The sequence below is a fragment of the Podarcis raffonei genome, chromosome 1 (assembly GCF_027172205.1).
Source record: "Podarcis raffonei isolate rPodRaf1 chromosome 1, rPodRaf1.pri, whole genome shotgun sequence".
Taxonomy (NCBI): Eukaryota; Metazoa; Chordata; class Lepidosauria; order Squamata; family Lacertidae; genus Podarcis; species Podarcis raffonei.
In genome coordinates this window covers 47,811,784-47,838,653 of record NC_070602.1, presented here as the reverse complement: position 1 = coordinate 47,838,653, position 26,870 = coordinate 47,811,784, and the positions used below count along the sequence as shown (strand labels likewise).

Genomic DNA, 26,870 nt, shown 5'->3' with positions numbered 1-26,870 from the left:
ATTACAATTCCCATCATCCCTGATCATTGAACTTGTTGGCTGGGGCTGATGGGAGTTGTAGTCTAACAACATCTAACAGGCCTCTGGTTAACCATCTGACATAACCAGTTACTTATGTGAACACCACTAGAGGACACACTCAGCCTTGCACGTTTCTGAAGTGTGCTCACAGTCTCCTTCCACCTGCACTACAACCATAGTGGCATTTGGTTGGCCACACTGAGAACAGGATACTGGGCTAGATGGGCCATTGGCCTGACCCAGCAGGCTCCTTTTATGTTCTTATGCCAACTTATGTGAACTGGCATTGGCACGGCACTGCTTACAAGTGTAGACAGCCAACATGAGTCACTCTTTTATATGTATATTCATTGTCGCCTGTGCTACTTCGGAAACACGGCTTGAAACTCATCTTCCTTTTCTCTTAACCTCGCTGATCAGCCAAAGATAACCAAAATATGAGAGAGAGAGAGAGCAAAGAATGTGAGCAACGCACGTTTCCTGTATTTAAAGAGACAACCAGTTTTCTTTTTTTTAAAAGCTGCTATATTCTGTTGCTGAAAGTGAGAGTAAATGGAACAACTGGAGCAGGTTCTCTTCTGCCATTGTGGTGTAGTGGTTAAGAGCGGTAGACTCGTAATCTGGTGAACCGGGTTCGCTTCTCCGCTCCTCCACATGCAGCTGCTGGGTGACCTTGGGCCAGTCACACTTCTCTGAAGTCTCTCAGCCCCACTCACCTCACAGAGTGTTTGTTGTGGGGGAGGAAGGGAAAGGAGAATGTTAGCCGCTTTGAGACTCCTTCGGGTAAAGCGGGATATCAAATCCAAACTCTTCTTCTTCTTTTGTGGCCCTGTGCCCCATGCTTGTTCTTGGGCTCAGAACCTTTTTAATATATAATTATAAGCTATTTTAATCATTAGTTTAGAGCTATCGTTGCAGGGACTTTCCAACAGTTGCTAAATTCAAAGGAGGAAGCTGGAACAGATAATTACTTCACCACTAAAATGATTTGAGCCTAGGTTTTTATTGGCCTATCTCTGCCTGTCAAGATCAGTTTAGAATAAGAGGGCAACAAAAAAAAGGCAAAGCTGCTTGCTGGCAAAGCCTTGCATCTAGGATGTCTCAGGTTCTTTGCCTTAGGTCTCCAGTTAAAATGATATATAGTGGTACCTCGGGTTAAGAACTTAACTCGTTCTGGAGGTCTGTTCTTAACCTGAAACTATTCTTAACCTGAGGTTCCACTTTAGCTAATGGTGCCTCCTGCTGCCACCGCCGCGTGATTTCTGTTCTCATCCTGAAGCAAAGTTCTTAACCCGAGGTACTATTTCTGGGTTAGCGGAGTCTGTAACCTGAAGCGTCTGTAACCCAAGGTACCACTGTAAAGTAGCAGAAGATTTGAAAAGGCCTCTGCCTGGACTCTGAGGAGATAATAAACTAGATGGACAGATTACCTGACCAGGTATAATGTGGCTAACTAAATCTCACTAAAATGAATATTGTGTGTATACACAAGAATGACGAACCAGTCACATTCGATCTTAATAGGTTAGTCAAATTATATTTACTATTTTAAAAACATTTCGTATGATTTGCTGCAATGATTTCCTAGGGATACATCTGTAGTCCCACAAGGCTTTGTGTCTAGGTACTAGCAGGCTGATCTGACCAGGCATATCTTTATGGAACAGGAATACACATGAGAGCACAACCTGTCACCATAAGGGATATCCACAGTCAGGATAGTGTGTGTGTGTGTGTGTGTGTGTGTGTGTGTGTGACCACTGGAGGGGGAGAAACTGGCCTGGGACCACAGTCCACTGTTTTCCCAATTAAAATCAACACTCCCAGCTGCTGTTTACCCCACAGGTGGAAACGTGTGGATGCCTTAGTTTAATACATTACATGGGCCCAGCATAGTGGCTTTTAATGTATTCTATGTCACATTAGAACTTGTAGGGCTTTTCCAGACCACCTGTTTATTGAGCATTCACCCTGATTTGTTTCCAGGGAGGTTACATGACATGGGGCTCGTCTATACATCTGCTTGTCCCACTGCATTCCCCTGGAAAAGCCCACTGTTTACTGCTGAATCGAAACGAACGTCAAGCAGTTTTTCTGCAGATTGACGTTTGTTCCGATTCAGTGGTAAACAGCAGGCATTCCCAGGGGAAAGCAGTTGAACAAATGAAAAACCGCTTGGACCCATCCCTTGAAAGTAAGGGTCAAGTGGAAAACCTCTTGGACCCATGCTTTCTAGGCAGGGGACAAGAGGATGTGTGGAGAAATCTTTTTTGTCAAGGAAACGTTATCCCACACTTTCCAGTGCATTCCCTCTTCACTTTCCTTATTGCAAAAAAGTGGGTTTATTTTGGAAGACCTCCCAACCAACTACAGTTGCACAACCTGAATTTCCCAGTATGCAACTGAATCCCACTGTTGATTTAAAATAGCAACGGTCTGGAAGTCCCCTCTTGTTTCCTTTTTGTTTTTCAGGGTTAGGTAAATATTGCTTCATTTATCCCTAGCCAATCAGGTTCCTTCTTTTTTCCATGCCACTGCCCATCATCTTTGTAAGATGGCCAATCGCCTTCAAAAGAGTATGTGCCCTAAAGAAAAACAAACATCGCCTCTTATGTTAGCTGTACTTCCGTTGCGTCACACCAATATGAATTTACCAGCATGAGTCAAACTGGAACTCATTACTTTTTTACATGCACTGTTAGGTAAAGCTAGTAGATGTGAAAAAAAGTATTGAAGGAGGAGGGCCGTGGAGGAAAGATTATTGGCAGCTTAGTGAGCAAACATTTATAGGAGGGAGTGTGTACCTGTACATATTGTTAGCAGGAAGCCTGAGTAGGCAATACTATTACTTTGCAGGAATCCTTAGACAGCACGAGACAAGCATTATGAGCTGTAATCTCTTGACTTTATACCTATGAGTAATACAAGAGTAACGAGAATGAGATAAGATTACATAACTTCATAACAAGTTGTGCTCTTGAGCCAGCTGCTTATAAGAGGGTCAAACAGTTTCTCAGAAGCTGTAAGGCCCTAGCTCAGGCATAGGCAAACTCGGCTCTCCACATGTTTTGGGACTACAACTCCCATCATCCCTAGGTAACAGGACCAGTGGTCAGGAATGATGGGAATTGTAGTCTCAAAACATCTGGAGGGCCGAGTTTGCCTATGCCTGCCCTAGTTCATATACTTTTATTTAATTAATTTCTATATTGCTTCTCAGGAATGAAATTCTCCCCAAGGTGGTTCACATAAAGCACAGCAATAAAATAAATATATAACATTTTAAAACAGTCCCACATTACTCAACCTAGCAATCCGACAGCATAGTACTGTCCAGTCACCAAAAACCAGGCCACACAAAAAAACAGATTCCCTTCTCCAGACCAGGCCATACAACCATATTCCATAATGTAGGTTGGGGTAACAGAGTGACTTAGCACAGGGAGCATGAAACTCCTTGTTCTAATCTCGCCTAAGTTGTGAACTCATAAGGCAGCTTTAGACAAGCCACAGTTCCTTCAGTCTCAGCACTCACCCCTCCATAAAATGTGAACAATTACACTGGCTTCTCTTACAGGGTTGTTGTAATGATTATAAAGATGTTTGTCCCAATCTAACAGGAAGCAAAAGGTTTACAAATAAGTGGTGCATGAAGATTTCCTGGGCATGAAAGTACTTGGGCAATGCATATGCAGCCCCTGTCGCATTGTCATCAGTAGCATCATTCATTCTAGGAAAGAGGGAAGTGAATCTGATTGACTGCTTGTACCTCAAACAGATAGCTGATCTCCTTAGCCTGGGGGAAATGACATGCAGCACCTGTTTGTGTCTCCTCTGTCACCTCCTGTTGGATCAAGGCAAATGTACATGAAGCACTTTGGGTTCAGTTATTTTGTGAAACACTGTGATGGTTGCTGAATACTTTGATTTCCTGGGCAAGGGGTAATATAGCAGTATTGTGAAACTCACTGTGGTGGTGGCAGTCTCAAGATCACTGGAAAATACGGTGGTGTCATTTTGATATGCTGTCCTGTACATAAACAGAACGTAAATGGCACGTTAAGGTTTCCACTGGAAATATAAATGCAAGTAATGTGTAATGTGTCTATAGAGTAGGATGTTGAACTAACTTTTCAACTTGTTTTTACCAATAACCACTTCTTTGGCTGCTGAAGAGGAAGTAGGTTGATGTAGCATCAAAAAAGTCTGTTTTGCAGTGCTTTTACTTTCCACTATCCTCTCTCTTGCAAATAGCACAGAAGAGCCTCTCATTTTCTGTATCAAAATGCTTCCTAAGCCAGTTTTCTTTGGATATTAACTCAATATTTTAACAATCCACACTAATTTCTACAATTCAATCCCCCAGACCCCACTTCTACTGTGTCTTTCCTATATGTATCTCCATTAATTCTCACGCTGTTTCTTCGGTTAGCAAATCACTGGTGGAAAGTACCTATGAGAACGTTTCCAGCTTCATTTTAGCTTCATCCTGCAAAAGCCAAACCCACAGTAATTACCAGTTAGGCTGCTTCTCCTCCTGTAACCAGTGAACTGAATGGATTGCAATACAGTCTTACATCTAACTGCACATGTTGCATCTATCAGTATTTCCCAATGGCATGTGTGTTCCCAAGAGAATGCTCTTTTTATTTCAAAAGGGAGACGCTTAGATCTTTCCTGTCATCTTGAGAGTCTTATATCTGGGACCAACTAGAAACTAATAAATCCCAAGACTTATTTCACACGTTCCACTTAAAACACATTTTAGTCTCTCTCTCACACTTTTGGTATGTATGCATAAAAGACAGAAATGCTGTTTTAATAACATTTGCATTGAAGGATGCTGATGTAGAAAAGTGCATTTATTTCTTTTGTATCACCTGTGAGCGGATGCATTCTGTCTGAAGGACAGTTCTCCACCACTCATTTCTTTTCCATAAATTTCCCCCCTCCTCATTTTACCTCTCTTACCAGACATTTGGAAGGGAACCATGTCAATAACTTGCATGCCAGTTTGCTTCACCCCTCCTCAGTTTGAGGAGAAAGTCTAATGGTGGCAAAAACCCAGCCATCAATTCATCCTTTTTTGCTGTTGCTGTTGCTGCTCTGAGGAAACTGTGTGCGTCTCTTGTTTTCAAAGGGACATGTATATGCACGGCATATTTTTTTAAAAGAAATGGCATCAGTCTAACCAAAAGGCTTAAATTGTATGGCATGGGGATGGAGCAGTCAAATGATGAGGCACTGGGCAGGATGTGGCACAGAGGCCCACCTGAAAGTGGCCCAAGGCTGGGTCAGAATAATGCCTGTGGAACTGCATCAGAGTATAGTTGCAGGGTTGTTTGGACCAGCAACCAAAGTAGGCAGGTAGGTGAACGTCTTCTCCTGGAAAAGCCTGAAAGGATGGCGGGATATTTAAAAACAGGAAAAGCAAAACTCATGAGTTGTGGTAATCACACTAGCTGAAGGGGGGGGGCTCCTTTAAAATAGAGGTCTCCCCTCTAATCTCCTTGTGTCTGTGTGTTCTGGCTTTGTGGGGGCAGCTGTTGTTGCACAAAGCTGATGTGCTCTTGTAATAAAGGTGTGAAGAATGGAAAGGCGGGTGGAAGGCAAGGCAAGAGAGTGTCTGTAGAATTCTGCAAGCTGAATTCTGCAACTTGGCATAGTCAGGTGTTCAGAACATGGGGGCAAGTCCAGTTTGAGGTCTTTAGGTACTCTGGGCTACAGTTGCAACTATGGTTATGAACTTAATTCAATCCCGAGGTCCGTTCTTAACCTGAAACCTGAGGTACCACTTTAGCTAATGGGGCCTGCCGCGCCACCGCCACACGATTTCTATTCTCATCCTGAGGTAAAGTTCTTAACCCAAGGTACTACTTCCAGTTTAGCAGAGTCTCTAACCCGAAGTGTTTGTAACCCGAGGTACCACTGTACTTCAAATCCAAGCCTCTGCCTCATTCCATGTCTTATTGTATAATGAGCAACAACAATAGCACATTAATAATCAAGAGTTGGCCAGGGTACCTCTGTTTTTTAGAATTCTCCTACTGAGCAATCCTATACTAACTGTTCATGTCACCCCAATCTCTGAGTGGTGTGAGATTCCAGGGGTACCCAGGGTTTGTGTTTCCTTTTGGAAATGAGACACAGTGGAGACTCTGGTGTCTTGATGATATATGGTTTATTTACACATATATACAACCTAAGCCTGTGATGGAGGAGTTCACAGCATTAACATCCCCAAAAGGTCTTGTTTCTCCCATAGCTGCACCTTTGGATTCAAGCAAACATCACTCCAATTCTCTGCTTTCAACTCTGACTTTTTCTGTTGTGGGAGGGATGTCCCACTCACATCAAGTCCCTTAATCTCCCCTCACCTAACCAGGAAGCTATCTTGGCTATTCCAGGAATTTGGAGGCTTGATTAGTTTTTAACACTTGCTGGATCCAGGGATTAGAGGGGTTTGGCATACAACGTAACACCCCAAGCTCATGATATTACTTTTTGCTGGGTCCAGGGATACACTGCTGCTGTGCTGGTAGAATGACCACAAAATCATGTATGACCTAGGCCTGAGAAGAGAGGTGGGAAGGACATGCATGCAGACCAATCCCTCCCACCTGGCTCACATGCCCAAGACATGCAAATGGTGTATACATTTCTGGTTGCAAATACATTTCTGGTTGCCTTTGTCATATGCAGCTTTCACAGTTGTCTTCCTGGCTGTCAAAATTAGGCTGTAATTTGGGGAGCAAAGGCTTATCTTTTTCTTTACCTGTGGATTTCTGTGAAGTGTTATATACTAAATAAAGTGTTGCACTTTCCCAACTCTGAAGTGCTTATGCATTTTTACACCCACTCCATTGAGCATAAGACAGGCAATTCTGAGGAATCCTGCTCTGTGCCTCCTGCAGTTCATAAAATCATAGAATTGTAGAGTTGGAAGGGACCTCAAGGCTCATGTAGTCCAACCCCCTGCAATGCAGGAATCTTAGCATGCAGTCTCCCATCCAATTTGAAGTCATACCGGACACTGCTGAGCTTTGCAAATGTGTTAGTAGCTGTATAGCTGCGCCACTAGTTCTGATATCTTCATCTCATAGCCGCCCCCTCTCCGGTTCTCTCCTCAAAACACACCCTTTCCCTCTCTGCTAATAATCCTTACACCCTGCCCTGCCAGTGTTGTTGTCCCCATGTGTTATCTTGTGTTTGTCTTGCTCTTACTTAAACCATAAAAGCTTCAGGGCAGGGAGCTTGTCTTATCTGTTTGTCAAGCCCTACACAAGTTCACAGGGCTGCAGTAAGTGCTTTTGATAATCCACAATAACAATAAAATAGGTCATCTTAGAAAAAGAAACAGATTGAAGGTGTGGCACAAGCTCAATTCCTCCAGCGCCACCTTCTGTTTTTTGCTTTTCAACAAGTGCACTTCCCAGTGTTGAGATCATCTCAGTATGGCGAGTGAGGAGGAATGATTAGGGGACACAGAGCTGTTGCCAATGAACTTACTCCCCTACTTTTGTAGGTCCCACTATGATTCTGCAGGTGAGGGGATAAATTCACATTTCCTGAAACAATAAACAAACTAAAAATACATGTACCTTTTGAATTTTGTGCTTCTCCAGATGTCATAATGCAGTTTTCCAGCAACAACAATAAAGTCTTCAGAAAGCATTTATTCAGGGCAAGTGTGCATAAAAATGCATATATTACTGGAAATAAACAATAAAATGAATTATATTGTGCAAAATTGTTTACAAAAATATGTTTATTAGGATAAATAAATACTAAAATGCTGATAAACTTTTTTGATTACCCTTTTTAAAATTGCAAACTGATGCAGAAATACAGCAAACTGAACCTAAGTTTTGAAAAATGAGAAACTCAGAGGGATGCTGAAAATGACAACTCCATCCATGCTTCACACTGCTGCATGACCATCTGCTTGGGTGTGTTGCCAACATGGCTATAAGCTATTTGTAGGCTACTCTACAGCTTATGTGTGGAAGGGCTCTCACTCAGGTCCCCAAACTCAGTGGAAAACTCCAAGCAACACAACAATGTCAGGACAGGGTGGCCTAAGGTCTTACATTAACATCACTTCTGTTTACGTCATGGGGGACCATATCGTATAAAAATGAGCATGTTTTCTTTGGCCTTGAACAGCCCTTGTGTGTTGTGGTAGATGCTTGGAAAGAGCCAGGTCCCAAATTTTCCCTTGCCATCCTATCAGAACTGGTTCTTTTCAGCCTTTCCAATGGAAGGAAATCTCTAATGGGTTGTGGCAAGCAACATGGCAGTTATATCTTTATGTATAAAGCAGGGGTCAGTAACCTTTTTCAGCCGTGGGCCAGTCCACCATCCCTCAGGCCATGTGGTGGGCCGGACTATTTTTTTTTGGGGGGGATGAATCCTATGCCCCACAAATAATCCAGAAATGCATTTTAGATAAAAGCACATATTCTACTCATGTAAAAACACCAGGCAGGCCCCACAAATAACCCAGAGATGCATTTTAAATAAAGGGACACATTCTACTCATGTAAAAACATGCTGATTCCCGGACTGTCTGTGGGCCGGACTGAGAAGGCGATTGGGCCGTATCCGGCCCCCAGGCCTTAGGTTGATGACCCCTGTATGAAGGGAGGGTTTAGATTGGTGCTTTGTGACAGAAGAACCAGAGCTGGGTTTGAGTTCTGAGGGTGACTAGCAATATTGGAAACAACATTAAAAATGCTTTGCCCAAACCCAGAAAGTTTATCATACTCAGGCCCCAAAATTCACTGCAAAGCTCCAAGCAAGCTAACAATGTTTGGTAAAATCAAGCTGTGCAGTTGTGTTAGAAAAGTCAGTAAGATAGTGGTAGTAATTTTGAGCTCTTCCACTCATTTATCACTTGATGACTCATTACTCCATGAAATACGACTGAGCAAAAATTATAAAAAGTATGAAGTCGTCGTGAGGATGAAATAGGATTATTCCAAATATGCTGACCTGAGTTCCTTGGAGAAGAGGCAGGATATAAATTTGAGCCTATATTCATAAACCTATAATGCAGCGGTGGCTTTATGGTGCCATAGGACATTCCATCCTCACAAAATTGTATCCTGCTTGTGCCGAAATTTTCCACACTAGATCTCCTTGCCAGCAAGAGGTGTTCTTTAAAACATCTGCAAGAACGCTGCAGCAATTTCCAAGAAGGCAAGTGAAAGAACTTGTCACTTTTGCCAATGTTTAAATATTTTCAAACTATATATATTTTACTAGGTCTAGAACTGCCTCCAGGATTTGGAGCAGGATTTTGACATTTGGCAGTGAGGAACCTGTGAGATCAGAGAGGAGCCTTATGAAACCCTGTCCAAATTAAACCAAATTTACTCTGTTTAGAAAGAGAACTACTTGCAGATGCATAGAACTTGGGTTTGTACTACTCCTTCATAATTTACCGGTATTTATTGTATGCATGCCCTCTTCTTGAAACCTTGGTACAGTATTTTAAGAGAGACAGATTAAGGAAATGCTTATGGCTTAATAGAGTCTGTGCACTCATTTTCTTCCCTGCATGAATGAATGGATGGAGAGTGGCTTAATGGTATCTTTCAATGTGCTATGAGGACAATTTACCCATCATGATCTCTGATGTTTCACCAGGTGTTGCTCACATGCACTGAAACCTGTTTTTGCGGCTTTAAGGATCCTTGAGACTGCCTTCTAAATTTTTGTTAATAACAAAAGCTGTAATTCTCAGGATGCTCCATTCTGTACCCTCATTTGTGCAATGCCATTACTGAATAGACACACGGCATGGCCAATGCCCACAAACAAGTTGCTTCATGCCCATTCAATTTACTCGGGGTGAAAATGTCTGCACACAATGGCAAAAAGCCAAGATCTCCATCTTCATTTTAATATTTGGCTATGGGTGGGTTGCCCCGATACATAGCCCGATACATGTTTATTCTGTTTGTGTAGCCCATGGCACAAGTGGGTGACTAAGCCAGACACAAGCCACATTAAAATGATGGAGACATATGATGTAAGAGATGTGTTATCTGCACCTCTTACTTTAAAGTAGCTGCAACTCTCAAGAGAACACATACAATTAGTCCTGGGACATTGAGAAAGACTCCTAAGTGACTCATGGGAGCTCTGCAAAGCTACTAATGTGTGGGAAAAAAGCTACCTGTACCAGTGCATAATAACAAGGGAGTATGTAATAATAATTATTGTTATTGTAATAAGGGTTGGGTGGCTATATGAGAAAAAGGTGTCTGACAATAACTTTGGCTTGGTTTGTTTTCATCAGAGAGTAAAATAGTAGTTATGTACGCAAGGCATTAATACCCACGGCCCAGAACAAAACATTGGCAGTGTACCAGAAATGCACCGTTTTGTGCAGGCGTATGTAGGTTAGGCTAAACAACTCGTGGAAGCTGGCATATGCCCTGGCATTATGCTCTGCTGATAGCCTGCAGCAGAGTGTAGAATCCAGCACCAGGCCCCCAGAGCAGCCACCAGGCCTTTGCCTCAGGATCAGTTCCTTCCTCCAAAGCTGGAAAGCAGCCCTGAACCCTACAGCATGGCAGTGAGGTGCCAGGTCGAAAGCCTTTAGGTAGCACAGCAGCATCCCACAATGGGCTTTTCGGGGTAGAAAGGGGAAGGGGCTTGAGAAGGTGGCAAGGATGCCTATGGCCCTGTCTGACACATAGGAAGGGTCACTGGAGAAGCTGCATGTGACAGACAGAACTCTGTACACTTGATTGGTGGGTGCATATCAACAGTTGCTTGCAGTGCACTGACAGCAAAAGCCTAGGTTGTCACTTCCCTGCCTGATGACTACTTAACTCTCAAAAACTGAGCCGAGAGAGGTGGCGATAGAGCTCACACCTGCCCTGGCAATTCTTGGTCTGCTTTACATTTTAAGACACATAGTTTGAGATGTATAACCTCAAGTGTGATGAACGTTAGATACAGGGCATCATGGTATCTGGGTGGGTTAAAATAGGATTTTGTTCTAGTGCAAGAACTGGCTTTCAGATTTTACTCGGCCAAACAACCCTATGATTATTATCTGTTGTCATGGTAGATCAGCAAAGAATTGAAAAAGTGTGTAACACACTCTGTAAGAAGATGAACTCCATAATGGCAAATACAAATTATAAGTAATGTTACAGGGAATGTGTGTTATAGGGTGTTTTTTTTAAAAAAAACACAACTGCTTTTGAATGCTTGTATGTTGTCAGGACCTCTACATTTGAATGTACATTTGTGATTATTCAGCAAGAATGCTGTAGGCACAGAATTGAGATAAAGAAATGGAAGTAGTTAAGAGTTGTAATACAACGTGCTCTATCTAAAGCGATACAATCTGCTGATGTGCTTAAAATGAACGTTCTCATTTTACACCGACAGAGGCCTGTTGTTGTGCAAAAGTGACTGCAAAAGTTGAGAACACTTTGTATTTTCAGTTTTGCAGTGTAAAATAGATTAACCTGGCTCTGCCTCACAAGGTAAGGCATACAGAAGAAGATGAAAGGAATTGGTGAAAGCCAGAAGAAGAAAAACATTGAAAGAGGAAAAGCAAGGCCTGTGATTCACCAATGAGCCAAGGTACTGTGACCTGCCCTTTCCCCCTTCTTTGTTTTTACAGTCCCAGGCAGGCAGCAACAGCATGATGTTTCTCAAGAGGGTGGGCTGCATTGCAATGCTGCAGCTTTTACAGAAGCTGCATCTAGTGAGATTTATTCTTTTTACCCAGCTCATAAAAGCAAAGTAGCCCTCTTGTAGTCTGGCTAGAGAGCAGGTGAGTCTATTGAAGGTGAATCACCTTTTTCTAAGGCATAATTTTTGTGGATCACTTAAGAGAAGCTGGAAGACAGCCTGTCATAGGGTGGCAGCTTGTAAACTGGAGATCTGCCTGTCGCTTTAAAGATTTCGATGCAGCAGAAGAGGATGCAGCTGCGGTACCACCCCTCCCTGCTGTGAGGCAAAACCAGAGTCCTCCTTGCTCTAGTCGCAGGTAGGAGGATGCGCAATGGCACTGTGGGAGGGGAAGCCGCAGCTGCATCCTCTTCTTGTGACTGCTGAGTTGTTAAAGAGGCAGGTGGGATTTCTGGGTTGCAACCTTGTAAGCCACAGGCAGGAAGACCCAAGCTGTGTGACCGGCCAGCTTGACTTCCTCATCACCAAAAGGTTACAGATTCACCTTCATGTTCAGCCCAGTCCATTGGCTTGGCTGACCCCTTGAGGAAGCAGGGGAGTGCCTAAGCGGTGCATCAAGAGAGTTCAGCATTTTCTAAACCGGCTAATTAAAATTATCAGGTGTACTTCAATCCACAGAGAAGTGTTAGTCAGGGAGGGCATATTTTCTTTGCTGGGAAACAGTTGCTAGGTGAGACCACTGATAAGGCATCTTGCAGACCTATGTTAAGAAAGCTGAATCAAGCCAATTAAATGGAGGCTGAACTTCTGGCGGTATAATTGATAACCAGGACAAAATGAGCTCATGATAAGTGAGAGCAGAGAAGATGGTGTGTTCTGCTGCTTTCCTTCCCCTTCTTTGTTGTTCATTATTAGATGTTAAGAGTCTTTTGAAGCAGACTAATAAGATTTACAAGAATGACTCACAGATCACACAAGATAGACCAGGTTGGACCTGTTTTGTCTCTTTCTTTATGGCACGCTGAAAACCCAGTGACAAGAGTTCTTTCTCAAAGCTTAAGAAGACGCTGAATGACTTCAGATTCACAGAGTTCATTTCAAATAGTTCACCTGTACAATGGGCAATTGTTTGCAGTGGAGTTTTTGGCTTAGACTTCCTCCTGCAGCCACTGTTTGGGTATGTATTTCCTGCACACATTTGCACAGAAATAAACTCAAGTCCCCTGTGAATAGTAGTACTTTTCAAGTTAAGTTTCCATGTGAGACAGAGACTTTCTCTTCTTGAAACTCAACCATGTGTTTATTGAGAAAGTAACCAAGCTTTTACAGGGATCTGAAGCCATCAAGCTTTTGATTCAATGGTGCAATTTTCTCATCAAGGCCTGAGCAAAACGATGATGAAGAGCTCATTAATTTCTTTATATTTCTTAGAATTGATCTACTCATTCCTTTAGATGTTTCAAAATGTAGGATGAAGAGGGTGGGAAGCACTGGTACCCATAGCTGATATCCAATGTTGTGTGAGTGGACGTCTCTTTCCTCTCCTCTGTAGCTCTGCCACCCCCCCCCCCAAATCTGCTCTACAGGATCCCCTAACCCGAGGATTTTGTAAGTGGGGCGGGGCTGGATAACCCCCAGAACATTTGTCCAGGACAAATGCATTGCTGGAGCAGTTGCATGAGAAAATGAACTTGATGAATGAAAAGTTGGACTTGATGACTGCTGTAGCCAGTGAATATGATTTAACAGGAAACAAGGATAAAGAAACTATACAGAGACCAATTCAGGAAACTGGTTCGACAGGGCAAGTCCAAGGGCAGATGAAGACGGAAGAGGTTGCGACTGTACCCCAAGCAACACAAATGGTGAGACCTAAAGTCCTGCAGGAGCAAAAGCCGCTGCTTTGGAAGATTGAACTTGGAGTGTGGCTGGAAGCGTCTGGAGTCAAGGAAGCTCTTAATTCTGGTGGGACTATGAAACAGGTTGACAATTACCTTTTGGCTAACCACTTTTTGGATTACAATGACGATGACGGGGAGTGGGACTGCGGGGAATGGGCTAGTTTGATGAAGGAAAATGGAGATTATTACCGGCTGGAATTCCCTGGAGACCCACTCCCCAAGGAGAAAGGAAAGAAACTACGAAAGAAACCAACAAAAGACAAAGAAGAGCATAAGCACAAATAAGAACAAGAAAATCTGCAGAAGGGGCATAGAAGAGACTTAAGGGCCTCGACATAAGATCACCAGATTGATGGACTGGATGCAATGGTTAGAAAGGACTGACATAACCCGAGACCAGGAAGAAGAGATGTTGGATAAAAACTAGAGAAAAAGAAAAAGTCTATAAAAAGAAAAATTCTTTCTATTTTTGGAATTAGTGTAACACTAATGAAATATCAGGGATTATGCTGGAATGGAACCAATTGGCTTTAGTAAAAAGGATTTAAGGAGTTATGTAGAAATATGGCTTAAAATTTGAATTTTAAGACTTTTAAGGCAAGATAAGGTTAAAGAAATTAATGTAAATTGAACAATAGAATATAGCAAAAGATGGAAAGGATATGTTGAGTTAATAAACAAGATAGACTGTTAAGATAAATTATTTAAACAAAAATTGAGAAATATGGGAAGAATTTGCTGAAACAACGAATTAAGCTAGAATACAAAAAGGGAGGTGTGAGGAGGTCCAAGAAACAAGCAAATGAAAAGATGCAATATGGGATTAGTATTTTTTCCCCTTGTTTTTTCTTTTTGTATTTTCTTTTTGATATTTTTTGTTGTATTTTTCTGTTCTTTTTTTTTCATACTTATGTATTTTTGAAACTTTGAATAAATATCATTTTAAAAAAAAAAGATAACCCCCAGAACAGCATGTGGAGAGGTTGGGGCACAATTCCAATGCTTGCCCCAACGGAATGATCACCTTAACATATTGTTGAATGCCACCCTATATGTTGATACAGTGGTACCTCGGGTTAAGAACTTAATTCGTTCTGGAGGTCTGTTCTTAACCTGAAACTGTTCTTAACCTGAAGCACCACTTTAGCTAATGGGGCCTCCTGCTGCCGCCGCGCCGCTGGAGCACGATTTCTGTTCTCATCCTGAAGCAAAGTTCTTAACCTGAAGTAATATTTCTGGGTTAGTGGAGTCTGTAACCTGACGGGTCTGTAACCTGAAGCGTATGTAACCCGAGGCACCACTGTATTATTATTGGGTGGTATTCGGCCAAATTTTACTCAGAGCAACATTAATAGACTTAAATGGAACTACTCTGAGTAAAACTGAGCTGAATCCTGTTCATTGGATGGAATTCAATGTCATGCTAATACAATCAGTGTAAGCATTTCTTATACTTAGGGAGTGGGTGGCGCTGTGGTCTAAACCACTGAGCTTCTTGGGCTTGCTGATTGGAAGGTCAGCGGTTCGATTCCACACGGCAGGGTGAGCTCCCGTTGCTCGGTCCCAGCTCCTGCCAACCTTGCAGTTCGAAAGCATGTCAGTGCAAGTAGATAAATAGGTACCGCTGCGGCGGGAAGGTAAATGGTGTTTCCGTGCACTCTGGCACTCGTCATGGTGTCCCATTGCTCCAGAAGCGGTTTAGTCATGCTGGCCACATGACTCGGAAAGCTGTCTGTGAACAAACGCCGTCTCCCTCGTCATGAAGCAAGATGATTGCCGCACCCCATAGTCGTTTTTGACTGGACGTAACTGTTCAGGGGTCCTTTACTGAACAATCCCCACTCTTCTCCCCACCCCCAGCTGCTCTTCTGGGGGTTCTCCTGACCTTCCTGAGATTTTTTTGGGGGGTGCTGGGGGGAAGGGAAGGAAAAGTTCATTTGTGCTGCCTCCACTAGTGCAACAACTTAGTTGAATCTAGCCCATAATCAGTGTAAGGCAGTGGTGTCCAAACTTTTTTCAAAGAGGGCCAGATTTGATGAAGTGAACATGCATGAGGGCCGGTCAAAGTCGTTGGGCTTCTTTTAAGGATTTTACCCCAAAGTTGTTGAGGGGTAGATAAACAGGCGAGAGCGCCTGTGGGCATGAAAGCAACTCACATGGTGAGCCCCTGCAAGAGCCTGTAGGCAGGCGGGAGAGCGAACTGCACAGTGGCCACGATAGAGAGCCACATGCAGGACACCTGTGCAAGCCGGTCAGCAGCCAGAAAACAGAACAGGGCGCAGGTGGGCAGTTTCAAGGGTCGATGCTGGAGAGCTACAGCTCTCCGCTGATGCATTGACTCCTGGGCAGAACAAGCCGAACAGCAGGCACTCAGAATTGTTTGGGGGGGGGGACAGATTAAATTGACCAGGGGGCTGGATCTGGCCCCCAGGCTGGACTTTGGACATGCCTAGTGTAAGGGTACTAACTTTTCTGCTATGTCTTTAATGTCTACACAAAAAATCAAGAATTTGATGGGGAAAGCTTCACTAGATGGATCTTGGCGTGTGAAGGGAACAGATGCCCTGCCAAAGAAGAAGTTATCCTAAATCTGGGCTGGCTCAAGACCTGGCACCCTACCATTCCTTGAACCATGTGTCCCTGCTCCAGTTCTCCAGTTCCTATTCCTGCAGCCGCAGCTGCTCAAATGCCAAGCCCAGGAATTAAGAGTCTGTTTCTCCTTTCATCCCTGGCGGAAGGGCTGCACTGGAAGTTCACTGGGAGCAACATCCGGAGGTTTTCTGTTTGCTACTGACACTGTGGAAGGGCCAGTGGTGTGCTGATCCCCCTCTGAGAAGTCTTAAACTGCCAAATTGGTTCCCAACTAAAGTGAATGTTGATCTGCATTATCAGTGTTAGCACTACTTGTTAAGTTGTGGGTGAACATATCAGACGACACAGCGATTCTTCAAACAGCTCTTATTTATTCACAGGCCAGGACAGAACTGAACTGAAGGGCTCAGTCAGCCTGCTTATATAGAGCTCTATTACCACGTTACTGTAACAACTTTCTAAAACTATCCAATCACTGAACGTCACTTTCGACCCTTCATTTGCATAACTATCTACAGTATCCCCCTGCTGGCCCAGGGTGAGAACTTCAGTACATAACACTACTTATGTGCCTTTACTCCACTGTCAGTTTCGTTAGAGAATTTAGACATGGAAACTGCTGGGCTCCTTTCAGAAAGTGGGCCCTTATATTAAATGTCAGTTTTAATATAAATGTCAATTTTCAGAATTTCTTTAAAATCTGCAACTGAGTGATTTTTTGATAAGATATTTAATAACAATAATCCCCCCCCCCTGTTTTTAAACCATTGGCATATAACCAAGTGTGCTTCTGTGTCATAAAACTCTAAGCATTCTTGGAGCTCTTATTTACTACCAGCTGGATCTATAGCAACATGTGTTTTGTGTATTATAGTGTCTCCTGTGTGTTGATGTGACATATGATCTATGCAAAAAGAATGACAGACCAGGTGAGAAAGCGTATTCCCTTTCTGTTTAAAAACTCTGTGAGTCTAGATAAGAAGAGCAACCGGGAAGAAGGGAGAAGGAATGTCAGTTATTGATGTTGCAAAATTAATAACGCTTGGGTTATGTCAGTGGGAGGTTAATTTTAGAGGGACTTTCACCGGTTATAAACAGCATGACCAGTCAGGATGTGGCTACAACTCTACTCCTTCCACCATAAGCCTGTGTTTTATTTCAAAAGTCTTCACTTCTGTATTTGGTTTCTCTTTTAGGAAGCGAAACCTGAGCTTATGGTGCCATGTTTAAATTCTTCGGTCAGAGTTCATTAAATAACTTTTTGTGTTTTTCTGCAGGGAGAATGCCTTGGATTATATGGTAATATAATATATTCTTGCTTTCAAACACCGTAAAAATTTTGTCCCAGAATCCCCCTCGGCTCCAGTGCTCAGTATAACATGAACATGCCTGGTTCATAGAACACAATATGCTTAACTTGGGGCTAGTAACTACAATCAGTTCAGTATGTGGGGATTTGGCAAAGTGGGTTTATTTTTCAAATGCTTATTATGCTTTTTCAATATGATGGTATAGTCATGACCAGACATCTGCATATGATGTCTAAGCATGTGCCTCATTCAAATCAGTCCCTGATGGATGTCTTTCCAAGGGGTGAAGTGTAGGGAAACAAATTCAATTCATCTGCCTAATCTGTGCTTTCCAAAACAATGCACAAACAGTAACACAGCTATTTAAATTCACTTATCCGAATTTTGCAAAGCAGTTCTCTAGCCAAGTAACGTGTCAAAAAATGCATGTACTGGAATGAAGTGTGTATAAAGATGCATAGTGAAAATTGCTTTGCCAAAATGTGTATAGTAGGCAGAATTGCACAAATATGTGTATAGTAGGAGAAATTCACGCTAAAACACTGAATTTTCATTAGGACTTATTTCTTAATAATTTTCAAGCTGATGTGGAACTGAACTTAAGAATGGAAAAATGAAAAACTAAGAGAAACCAAATTGACAGATTTGCCCATTCCTATGTGTGGAAGATTCTACCTGGCTTGCTACTGGATGCCAATGAGATAAGAATAGAAAAGAAAAGAGACAATTCTACCCTGAAGTTTCCATAGTCTCCTGACTCATTGCTATATATATTTGAACCTATGGTGAGCTCTCAGCTAACCAAAATAGCACCTATAAAAACAGAGTTGGCCTTACTACTCTTTGCAAACAAGCCTAATTTTGACAAGGAAAGTCAGAATAATGGATTCTATAGTTGTCAGAGGAGACACATAGTTGCTTCTGCATCTGCTGGGCAAAGACCACCATGTATTGAACTGGCCCTCTGTTTTAATTTTAAAAAACATATATTAGATTTAATGAATTGTGAGCAGGGTTCAATGAAACAGTTGTGTGCTTCATTGGTTTACTATTAGTGAAACAGGAAGTTCCCTTCTCTTTCTCCCACACCCCCAAATCTGCTCTGGAGGGTTGGAGTACCCCCACAAACAGATTTAGGGGGTGCATGAGGGAAGAGAGGTGTGTTTTTATGTTGTGAACCACCCTGTGATCTTCAGATGAAGGGCAGTTAATAATAATAATAATAATAATAATAATAATAATAATGGAGAAAGTTCCATTATGCAAGGAGAAATCTCTGAGAGATTTAGTGCTATGTTGAACACTATCCACAATATACAAAAGGGGTGATAAGAGAATGGGAATTTTGATCCTGCACAGAATCCCTTATCAGGCAAAATTAGAAAGTAGCTGGCACCCGGATCTTACAACATTATGACCTGGAAGTAAATCCTGTTGATATAACTGGAACTTGCTGGAGGCAAATGTTTTGTAAAGATGTAAGTAAGCAGGTAAGGTAGCCCAACTAAGAGTTCTGGATAACTTGCAAGCTTAGGTGAACAGAAGAGGGACCTACCCTGATATTCCCTTACCTACTTTTAAGATCTTGTTCTCAAGAAACTTAACACAGCAGCCATCTCACGTCTTGTTTAGGTCTAGTGTTTTGTTTTGTTTTTAATTTTTCACACACTAAGTCCTTTTTTTAATGATTCGAATAACTTTATTGAACACCTTCTTCACTTTCCGCAGCTCTGTGTGCTTTCTCATTTTGACTCACAGTGTGAGTGAAACAGTTCCATTTTAAGAGGCCATTCTCTTTCATCGTTAGGTTCTCATGTATTTGCTGCTGTAAGCATATTTCCAACATGCGGGGAAGTTTTACATACTCTGAAAACACCTCTGGAAATCCATAGTCGTTCTGTTTCAAATATGAGACCCATGTATTTCTACAGTCGTAGGCAAATACTTTTAACATGCATGTGTCTGGCTGATATATGCAGGCTAAAATCAAAACTCTCCTTGTTATCAGTGAGATAATCTAGTCAGTGTTTGAGAGATGATGTTGTGTAGTGGCTTTGAGTATCAACTGGGAAGTCCCTAGTTCAAATCTAACTTCAAGTCATAAAGACATTAGGCAGCTTTGGCCAAACCACTGTTCTAAGCAGAGATGAGGACAAATTGGCATCCATGAGACCTTTATACCCAGTGCAAATAGCAGGCTTAGGAGGATATTTTTGTTGGTATTTTGGTGCAAAAAGAACTTCCATCCATCCCCAGCCTATTGTGTTCCCAGTTCAGCTTGCCTCCTGGTTGCTATGCCTGCCTGTTTTTAAAAAACCCTGCACCTTAAGTGATTAAAAAAAATAATCTTTGACAGTCATGATTATTACTGACACTTTTATTTTGATTTGGAATGCTATGTTAATTTTCTTTTATGCATATATTTTACTGTTTTGTAAGCCACCTGGAGAACATATGGAACAAATAAAACAGGGACAGCCACCGTGGTGCCCTCCAGCATAGCTGTCAACTTTTCCCTTTTCTTGTGAGGATTCCTATTCTGAATAAGGGAATTTCCCTTAAAAAAAGGAAAACGTTGACAGCTATGCCCTCCAGATGTTGTTGGACTACAACTCCTATCATCCCTGACTACTGGCCCGGATGGCTTGGGCTAATGGGATGTGGAGTCCAGCAACAACTAGAAACTACCACGTTGGCTAGCCAGACTTTCCCTCCCAGCAGCCTCCTGTTTTGGAAGGATCTATGGGACCTGGTGTTGTATTGGTAGTAAGGTAAAAAGGTAAAGGACTCCTGGATGGTTAAGTCCAGTCAAAGGTGACCACGGGGTTGCGGCGCTCATCTCGCTTTCAGGCCGAGGGAGCCGGCTGCCCGCAGACAGCTTTCAGAGTCATGTGGCTGACGGAAGCCAGAGCGCACGGAAGAGCCGTTTACCTTTCCGCCACAGCAGTACCTCTACTTGCACTGGTATGCTTTCAAACTGCTAGGTTGGCAGAAGCTGGGGCCGAGCAATGGGAGCTCACCCGTTGTGGGGATTTGAACCACTGACCTTCTGATCAGCAAGCCCAAGAGGCTCAGTGGGAAAGGTGAGGAGAGAGAATGGTCTAAAGCAGTGTGCAATACCTCTAGCTTATCTTCCCCCAATCCCTGCAATGATTCCTGGAATAAGAAAAGGGAAAGCCAACAAGCTGAACAACAACAACAACAAACTAGAGTTCTTTCTAAACAGAGAGGAGAAAAGAGGGAAGAAAGTTGTTCCTCTTACCTAAGATCTTAAAAGAGGAGACAAGAGTATAATTCTTGAGTGATATGCAAATGAGTGATTTGCAGCACAGTTCTATACATTTTTGCTCAAAACTAAGTCACATCTAGTTAAATAGAGCTTAACCCAAACCTGAACCCGATTCCACCCTTATTTTCTCATATCTGGCTCTGGCTTCACAGCCCTAGGCCAGGATGACCTGTAAGCTTCAGTCTCAGTCACTTCCTTGTCTCTGGAGCTGCGGCATACATGGCTGTCCACAGCACTTTTTCCAGGGTGCGTGTGCAAAGTTAAAAAATGGGGGGAAGCAGGCTAGTTTATCAGTGTAGTGGTTTAGAGCATCAGCTTAGGAGGCATTTGTGGACTTAAAAAAAAAAGATAGTGAATACCTCTTGTATTTGACGTTACAAATACATGCAAACTGAACATGCAAACTGTGGCTATTTCCACTCTCATTTCCTTTTCTGACAGAATTCATCCAAATTTTTAATCTCCACTGACCAAACATTTCAGACTCAAGGGCCAAAAAGGGCTATATTCCAGGCACCCCACAGGGTTATGTTAGCTAAGCCATAAGGGCTGCTGAAAACACTCCAAAATCTGGAGATGAGAAACTCAGTATTGTTTGTATTTTTGTCTTGTGAGGGACAAGTAAGAAATACAAGTTGAGTACAAGGATCTCCAGAGGAAGGGTCATCAAGCAAGGGGAAGAGGTAGGTTGTATCTCGGTCTCTCTTTGGCAGAGCTTATGCTCTTTCAGGTACTGTGGGCTGTGAAGCAGATACTCTGGTCGGCAACTTTGAGCCAAAGAAACAAAAGAGTATTTGTTGTTGAACTGAAGTAATGCTTGGTCTCCTAGTTAAAGAGTTACTGGATTTTACATGCTCTTATCCTCTTGCAGTGCAAGGGGCAAAGGGTTTAATAGGTTACCTGGCTTGTGGCCGATTACAATTAAAGGGGCACATTCAAGAAACAGAAATGACATACTTTTTCCTTTAGATCTCCATCCAAAGTCCGTATCACCCTCTTAACTCTAGCAGGATGCTTCAGTGCTCTTTTAATTAAAACAGAAAACAAACCATAAATCCTTCACCCAGACTTGTATCAAAGTTACTACATTTAGCACTGCACGTACAAGCTACTCAGAATAACAAATGTCTGGGTTGTCATTCATGAAGGGCCTTGGCTGTAAAAAGCCATTATTCAAGGAAGGCCCATCGCCATTTCTACTGAGACATAATAAACATGGCATGTGGGGGAGGAAATATATGGAAATATACCATGATGTCCAACATTTTAAAACCTCATTTTCTATTTTTAAAAAAGAGGAGATGAATAGCCTATTAGAAAATTGGGGAGGTGGAGGGAATGAAGCAAAATGTGAGTGAGACATGCTCCACTAGTTCAAAATCTAGTTTTAAAACCCCAAAGAAACAGAGGGAGTCTCCTCTTAGATTCTGCCCAACTAGATTTTTCCTCAGACCCCTAGAAAATAATATTGTAAGGCAATCCTAGACATGGGAATCATACACCTACTCGTTGATATTTTAACTCCTGAATTCAAACTTCTGAATAGAAACATATTGTTGTGAGTTGGGGACAGGGTAGGCTGTATGCCTGTGCGCAACTTCTAATTCCTGGAACCAGCAAGGATTCAATTGCTGGACTAGCTAGGCCAGCCTGGTAACGGCCCCCTAAGTATAGGTCCTATAGGGTAACAGTGGCTCTGTGGCAGAAGGGGAATGGGTGGGCCTCTCTCCTTCAATTGTCTGTTAGTTAGAAAGACCTAAGTCCAGAATTGAGAGTTGAGTTGTGTGAGCTAGAAGCTGGATGCAAAAATTGCAGGCTGGAAACAGAGAGACAGAGCCACACAGGCGTTAATGCTGTGAGACCCTCCATCACAGACTCAGTTTGTATACATGTGTAAATAAACCATATACCATAAAGAAACCACAGTCTCTGCTGTGCCTCATTCTGAAGGAAACACGAAGCCTGGGTATGCGCCCAGAACCCCTGGAATCTCATACTGCTCAGATTGGTGTGGTGTGCAACAATATCACTTCCTTCACTTTGATTGTGATAAGAAAATGCTCTTTTAAAAGATTCTCAGAGGCCCAGGGGGTGGGTGGCTTGCATAATTACCTGAAGCCCCCTTCTTGTTACACCCTGGCCCAATGTCTCAACAGGAGTGTACTTTCAATGTTGGAATGTTCCACCCTTGAGGCTGAGGGGCCCTGGGTACCATTCCTGCCCCTGCACCCCCAAGTCACAGAACGGGAACCACACAATAAATATATGTTTGTATGCAATGTGTGCTACTCTCGTTCAGCAAAAAGATATTAACTCAGTTCTAGGATTTGTTGCTGGCATCTGTCTGTCTCAGGAGACAATGGAAGATTGTGCCTTCAGGGGTAAAACCAAACCATTGGGAGGGTTACAGCATCTGCTGTAGAGGCCAAATCAGGGAGAGACATGTTTTATTGCAGGTGGGGCAGATGAAGGCATCCGATTTTGCTGCTATGGGTGCACAATGGCATTTTGAGATAGAGTGCTGATTATTTTAAATGTTATGATTATTTTATGAAGCCTCGCTGCTGATCATTTTAGCAGATATCTCTAGTTAATGTACTCATCCTCTCTTCCTAAGCAGCAAGTTGGATGCCAGTTCAACAAAATGCATATTCCTTCCTTGCTACCCTCACTCCCTCTGGTCTTCTCCTGTATCAGATTTTAGATTGTAACCCTCCTTGCGGCACAACCGTAGAGCCTGCCCTGATTACTTAGGAAAGAACCACGCACATTTTTGGCACTACATGAATAATATTAATTGTGATCGTAATCTAACTTTATACTCTGCCCAGGTGATAAAACCAACATTTTCTACAAGCATCTCCTTTGGATCCTTGCTGTAGTTTCTTTTGTGTGTGTCTGTGTGGAGAGGATATTATGACAGGAGAGGAAGGATTGCATTGTTTGATGAGAACCATTAACAGCCTTTTATTGTATTTTATGGTTCTGGTTTGTAAGGAAGGGTGAGGTATGAACATTTTAATTCTCTTCCCCCTTTTTTAAAAAGAAAGAAAGAAATCCTGCACCTGAGGGCATTTCCAACTCCCAAACTTTTGAAAGCTCTTTCCCCTAAGGAGCCTAGCCCTGCCTGCACAAATCTTTGAAGATGTTGCACTGTGCTCAGCAGCTGTTTCCATATTTTCAGTTCACAACAGTCATTTTTTTTGCAAGCGGTTGCTCTGGAAGCTACCATTCGTGTTTCCCTATTCTCCCTCTGCCCTGCACTCCTCCAAATTCCTTCAACCCACCCACTCTCCATTGCATTGTCAAGCTCAGGAGGGGGAAGAAGCGACTCTCACAACCATCGCAGCAGTTTATAATTATGTTCCGGAAACAAGAGAGACAAAAACGGTTTGATTTTCTCCTTTCTGCTGACACCCTCCTACATCGGTCTTGACTTACCTTTCACATCTGCTTGGATCACAGCGGCCATGAATATTATTGACTTTTACTGTGACAAGATGCAAGTGGGGAGATCTGAATAAGATTCTTAAGGAAGGGGCCTGCTTGTTGGGTTGCTGTACAGCCTGGTGCAAAGGAGTTGAATTCCATACCAGGCCACTGCTTGCTTGCCTAAAGATAGTGCATCACTGCCACCACCAGGGGTCCTGTTAACATACAGGCCTCTGAGCCTGCAAGACAGTGACTTTCCCCAAACCACTCATATACCCTCCAACATTCCTCAGATGGAAATAGGGACTTTTGTCATGCACACATGATCCTCCTCGACCCTCAGTTTTTTGTAAAACAACAAAAACGAGCATTTTCACCACCACTACTCCAATGGAACGCACACCTTCCACTGTCTTGAAAAAACCCATTAATCCATATTCTATTCTATTCTATTCTATTCTATTCTAGATTTACAAAAAGCAAATCACACACTAATAAATACATTTTAGAAAGGGGCAAGATTAGACGTGGACACACAAATCATTAAAAAAATATCAAGACTCCTTGCACTCTTCTCTGCTCCCCCTTTCTTCGCACCCAGGACAGCCCTTGCCCATGACTGCATACTGGAGCCAAGTGGGGCTGGGTCTCAGTGGTGGCTGCCTTTTCTTCTCCTCCTCACCTACTCTCCAGCAGCCGCTATGAGCTGCCTGATGGAGGAGGCCAGCAGTGGTGGCCATGGAGAAGAAATGGGATGCCCCCTCACAGCCACCGCCGTTGAGGACAAGCACCCACTCATCCTCCCCGAGCTCAGCACTGGTGGTGGTGAAATAGGACATTCCAGGATCAAATCAGAAGCTGGGATGGTTTTCATAATTCTGGGACTGTCCCTGGAAAATAGGGACACTTGGAGGGTATGCACTCATGATTTCATATTTGAGTAACAAAGTGAACTTTGATTTCTGAGTTCAATGCTAAGCCACTAATCCATGCTGGCAGTAATACTTCTTTCTAACCAATCTCTAAAGGGTGCTTTTTTCTTTTCTCGTGCATTTCAGTCCGTTTGTTGGAAACTTATTGGTTGCAGTCCCAGGATCTGCTGGTTCAGCTCTTCCAACACGTCATTCCATCAGGACACCTAGTGACCTGTTTAATCTCCAGCTCTTCGCTTCTGACTTCTTCTTGTAAATGATTTATCAGCTGGCGTGGATCCCTGTTTGCTTAAGGAGGCGTGTAGTGACCTCTAGCATGGCCTGTGTACAAAGATGCAAACAGCATCTTTGATTGTGAACTTTTATACAACAAGCAGAAGGCCACCTCATGGTAAGGGCTAGAAGTGAAAGCGGACCTCTATATGGAGCCTCAAGTGGTATTAGCACTATAAACAGGGAGTTGTTGTACAACACTAGTCTTTGGAATGACTAGTTCATCATTGATAACATCTCAAATGCACCAAGAAAGAAATAACCAGGAATGGCAGGAGCAGGGGGCTGCAATGGAAAGGACAATCTTTGAACAAAATTGACCTGCACATGTATCACATATTTAAATGCAGTCTACACCAGGTCAGATTTTAGAAACGTTGATCAGAAAAAGACAGGTTTTAACAACTGGCTCTGCATTAGGTGGGCAGCAAGAGTCACAACTCACCCACAACTGGGATCATGGAGAGGGGGGCGAAAGGAGAATAAAAATAATTTTATCAGTAACTGAAAAATAGAGAGGAGATTGTTTGACTGGGGAAATTAGGATATTTATCATCACCATGTGGCAGAGAGATGGCCAGAACTCTGCAGCGACTCAAATTCTTTAATGTATTAAAAAGCAATTACAGTAACTTAAAAAGCAATATAGTTATACAAATTAAAACACTAAAATGGACAATAAATTAAAACTACTATAACTGAAACTATAGTAGTTTCAGAACAGAACAGCTGTGTTAAGTTAAATAATAATAATAATAATCTGGTGCCCAAATGAATTCACAGAAAATGCCTCCTGGATTTGCTTGGGAAGGGAATTCCAAAGTTGTGGAACCCACCAAAAAGCCTCCTGGAGAAAGGCATATTATTATCTCAAGGGCAGGCACTTAAATGGGAATACCTTATAACATGCTAATGATGTCCCTTATGACTGTTTGGCCCCATAACACTATAAGGGCAAAAAAGAGCTCTGGTGTATGTATGTATGTATGTATGTATGTATGTATGTATGTATGTATAATAAATACCGGTAAATAAATGATTTAAAATACATTAAAACATCAGTCATTAAAAGCTTCGCTAAACAGGGCTGCCTATAGATGTTTTCTAAATGTCATACTGTATAGTTGTTTATTTCCTTCACATCTGAAGGGAGGATGTTCCACAAGGCAGGTGCCACTACCGAGAAGGCCCTCTGCCTGGTTCCCTGTAACTTCACTTCTCACAATGAGGGAACTGCCAGAAGGCCCTCAGAGCTGGACCTCAGAGTCCGGGCAGAACAATGGGGGTGCAGACGCTCCTTCAAGTATACATAGCCAAGATGGAAGGCAGATTTGGAAGTAGTCATCATAAAAGAGGTCGCTGAGGGTCTGAGAAGGACAGAGAGGGAGAAGAGAATGTGAGGAGAGTAGTTATTTGCTAGAGTGAGGTAATTTATATGCGTGATTCTGAATGGGTGGAA

At 42.6% G+C, this 26,870-nt stretch overlaps 1 long non-coding RNA gene across 2 annotated transcripts; it reads left to right on the top strand.

Annotated features, from left to right (window-relative positions):
• The first annotated feature begins 7,696 nt into the window (after nucleotides 1-7,696).
• LOC128412269 (uncharacterized) lies at nucleotides 7,697-25,794 on the top strand. 2 transcript variants are annotated; one of them, XR_008330047.1, is made up of 4 exons: nucleotides 7,697-7,970; nucleotides 11,490-11,631; nucleotides 12,716-12,859; nucleotides 25,265-25,794. It is a non-coding gene; the product is annotated as an uncharacterized LOC128412269 (long non-coding RNA). The 2 variants fall into 2 exon arrangements; XR_008330046.1 differs by lacking the exon at nucleotides 25,265-25,794 and adding an exon at nucleotides 16,091-18,538 and having other exon boundaries at nucleotides 12,716-12,863.
• The last annotated feature ends 1,076 nt before the right edge of the window (nucleotides 25,795-26,870 follow it).